Here is a 4,449-nt window from a genome sequence, read left to right as displayed (position 1 = left end):
TTTTATTTTGATAAAGTCCTGATATTATTTTTGCCTTTGTTTCCCTTGCCTCAGGAGACCTATCTGGAAAAAAGTTGCTAGGGCCGATGTCAGAAAGGTTATGCCTGTGTTTTCTTCAAGCACTTTTATGGTTTCAGGTCTCCTTTAGGGCTATAATCCATTTAGAGTTTATTTTTGTATATGGTGTAAGAAAGTGGTTCAGTTTCATTCTTTTGCATGTTGCTGTCCAGTTTTCCCAACACCATTTTTGGAAGAGATGCCTTTTTCCCATTGGATATTCTTTTCCTGCTTTGTTGAAGATTAATTGACCAATCAGTTGTGGGTTCATTTCTGTGCTTTCTATTCTGTTCTATTTTTTCTTCTTCTTTTTTTTTTAAATTTTATTATATTATGTTAATCACCATACATTACATCATTAGTTTTTGATGTAGTGTTCCATGATTCGTTGTTTGCGTATAACACCCAGTGCTCCATTCAGTACGTGCCCTCCTTAATACGCATCACCAGGCTAACCCATCCCCCAAGCCTCGTCCCCTCTAGAACCCTCAGTTTGTTTCTCAGAGTCCATAGTCTCTCATGGTTTGTTTCCCCCTCCGATTCCCCCCCTTCATTTTTCCCTTCCTACTATCTTATTTTTTTTTTTAACATATAATGTATTATTTGTTTCAGAGGTACAGGTCTGTGATTCAACAGTCTTACACAATTCACAGTGCTCACCATAACACATACCCTTCCCAATGTCTATCACCCAGTCACCCCATCCCTCCCACTCCCCACCACTCCAGCAACCCTCAGTTTGTTTCCTGAGATTAAGAATTCCTCATATCAATGAGATCATATGATACATGTCTTTCCCTGATTGACTTATTTCGTTCAGCATAATACCCTCCAGTTCCATCCACGTCATTGCAAATGGCAAGATTTCATTCCTTTTGATGGCTGCATAATATTCTATTGTATATGTACCCCACATCTTCTTTATCCATTCATTTGTCGATGGACATCTTGGCTCTTTCCATGGTTTGGCTATTGTGGACATTGCTGCTATAAACATTGGGGTGCACATACCCCTTCGGAGCCCTGCATTTGTATCTTTGGTGTAAATACCCAGTAGTGCAATTGCTGGGTCATATGGTAGCTCTATTTTCAAATTTTGAGGAACCTCCATACTGTTTTCCTGATCTATGTATCTATTTTTGTGCCAGTATTGTACTGTTTGATTACTACAGTTTTGTAACATGACTTCAAATCTGGAATTGTGAGGCTCCCAGCTTTGCTTTTCTTTTTTGAAATTGCTTTGGCTATCCAAGATCTTTTGTGGTTCCATACAAATTTTAGGATTATTTGTGAAAAATGCTGTTGGCATTTTGATAGGGATTGCATTAAATGTTTAGATTACCTTGTATAGATGCTTAAAAATATTTGTTCTTTCAATCCATGAGCATGAAATGTCTTTCCATTTCTTTCTGTTGTCTTCAATTTCTTTCATCAGTTTTATAGTTTTCAGAGTACAGGTCTTCACCTCTTTGGTTAGGTTTACTCCTAGGTATCTTATTATTCTTGGTGAAGCTGTAAATGGGATTGATTCCTTAATTTCTCTTTCTGCTGCTTTACTATTGGTGTATAGAAATGCAACAGTTTAAAAAAAAAAGAAATGCAACAAATTTCTATACATCAATTTTGTATCCTGCAAGTTTACTTAATTTATTTATCAGTTCTAGCAATTTTTTGGTGGAGTCGTTTGGGTTTTCTGTATAGAGCATCATGTCATGTGCAAATAGTGAAAGTTTTACTTCTTCCTTGCTGATTTGGATGCCTTTTATTTCTTTTTGTTGTCTGATTTCTGTGGGTAAGACTTGCAATAGCGTGTGGAATAAAAGTGGTGAGACTGGACATCCCTGTCTTGTTCCTGACTGTAGAGGGAAGCTCTCAGTTTTTCCCCATTGAGGATGATACTAGCTATGGGTTTTTCATATATGGCCTTCATTATGTTGAGGTATGTTACCTCTAAACCTACTTTGTTGAAGGTTTTTATCATGAATTAATATTGTACTTTGTCAAATGCTTTTTTTGCATCTATTGAAATGATCACATGGTTCTTATATTTTCTTTTATTAATTGGATACATCACATTGATTTATTTGCAAATATTGAAAGACCTAATCAACCCAGGAATAAATCCCAGTTGATCATGGTGAATAACTTTTTTAATGTATTATTGGATTCTGTTTGCCAGTATTTTGTTGAGGATTTTTGCATCTATGTTCATCAGAGATATTGGCCTGCAGTTCTCTTTTTTTTTTTGTGGTATCTTTATCTGGTTTTGGTATCTGAATAATGCTGGCCTCATAGAATGAATTTGGAAGTTTTCTTTTCTATTTTTTTGGAATAGTTTGAGAAAAATAGATATTAACTCTTCTTTAAATGTTTGGTAGAATTCACCTGTGAAGCTGTCTGGTCCTGGACTTTTGTTTGTTGGCAGTTTTGTGGGTGTTTTTTTTTTTATTATTATTACTGATTCAATTTTTTTTTGCTGGTTATTGGTCTCTTCAAGTTTTCTATTTCTACCTGTTTCAATTTTTGTAATTTATATGTTTCTAGGAATTTATCCATTTCTTCTAGGTTGTTCAATTTTTTGGCATATAGTTATTCATAATATTCTCTTATAATTGTTTGTATTTCTGTGGTGTTGTTATTTCTCCTCTATCATTAGTGATTTTACTTATTTGGGTCATTTCTCTATTCTTTTTGATAAGTCTGGCTAGAGGTTTATCAATTTTACTAATTTTTTTAAAGAACCAGCTCCTGGTTTCCTTGACTTGTTCTATTGCCAAGTAACATAAATAGTCACACATACATAGTCATATTGATCACGTTAATCTGCTAAAAAATCATAAGATCAATCTTACCAAGCCAGTCATAGTATGAAATAATTTGCTTCTAGACCATATCTTGAGTAAATGTTGAAATTATTCCAAAATGTAAATAAAGGCAAAGATATTAGGAAAACACTAATGTGAAATTATCACAATTTACTAGCAAAATATGCTACATCAATTAGAATTCTTGATAAAGTAAAAGTATGGTGTGTGAGAAAGTATTCATTTCTTGTTTATTTGGATTAATACAATCTTATTTTCTCTTATAATATCAAGCTCTGTATTTTTCTTCTTCCTAAGAGATGTTTCCTTAGAAGTTCTTCAGAATTCTGCAAAAAAAAAAAAAAAAATAGGGTGGAGAGATACAAAGGAATAATTGGGTCTTATATTTGTTTCTCCACATTTTATTTTTAAAATGCTTTAACTATTCATTATAAGAAGAGGATTATTCATTAAACTTTCAACTGGTAGAATTATATAAATTTCAACTAGAGCTGCTAGGACATAGTACTGAGAGCAAAATTTTTCAAACTTGATAATGGAATAACATTAAAGGAATCTCTGTACAAAGCCTTAAAAACAAAATAACTTAAATTCATAGTATTCTTAAAATGAGCAAGTTTTTACGACATCTTAATTCTTCTTTTTAAGTATCACACCTCATAATGCAGTTCAAATAAAAATTCTGGCAGAGAAAAAATAATAATAGAAATAATAATAAGAGAGTTGATATATAGAAACAAATTGTGCAAAGTATTTACATAGAGGATTCGTGACAAAAGAATAAAGAAAATATTCATGCATAATAACATGCCTTAAAAATTGAATTGCAATAACTTATATTTTCACATAATAAATGTGATTCTGTAACTATGAGCTATATATATAGCTATATTCAAAAGTAGCTCACAAGATCATTTAAAAATCTCTCCCTTATGAAAATATGAAATTTTCCTCAAGGCAGAAATATTCATGATTGTTCTGGTATTCTTAGCTTAACATACAGTGTCTATTTACTAAGTCAAAACTTTTGCTTGGGCAAGATCCAAAAAAATAATAATAAAGTGAAACAAATGTTAAATTATGAATGACATATGAAATTAATTTCCCTATAGAACTTGGCAATCATTTCAAAAGAGAGAATAGGGATTTTAAAAATTATATTCATTTTATGTTATATAATAAATGATACTTATTTTTCATATCAGGGAGGCTGAAAGAATAGCTATTAAAGATTTGTCATACTCAAATGCATATTAAACTTTATCTGAATCAAAGATATGAAAACAAGATAATTATTTTGAACATATTCACTAAATGGAAAGATATCTGGTAGTATGAACCAATTGATTTGTCCTGGAGAATTGGCTTTTAAAGTAATGGTAATATCTAGATATAGAAAAAATCAAGTATTGTTTTGCAGGGCAGTGTGTTGTTCTTTCCCCTCGCATTGGAAAACATGAAACATGGATATGCTCAGTAAACAGAGTTCTCACAAATGTGGGAGTCTTTTATTTTTGTAAGCTGTCAGATGCTCTTTTGATTTCACTTGTACTTGGAGAACTGATGT

The sequence above is a fragment of the Halichoerus grypus genome, chromosome 3 (assembly GCF_964656455.1).
Source record: "Halichoerus grypus chromosome 3, mHalGry1.hap1.1, whole genome shotgun sequence".
In the NCBI taxonomy this organism is placed as follows: Eukaryota; Metazoa; Chordata; class Mammalia; order Carnivora; family Phocidae; genus Halichoerus; species Halichoerus grypus.
Note: the sequence above shows the minus strand (reverse complement) of the source record.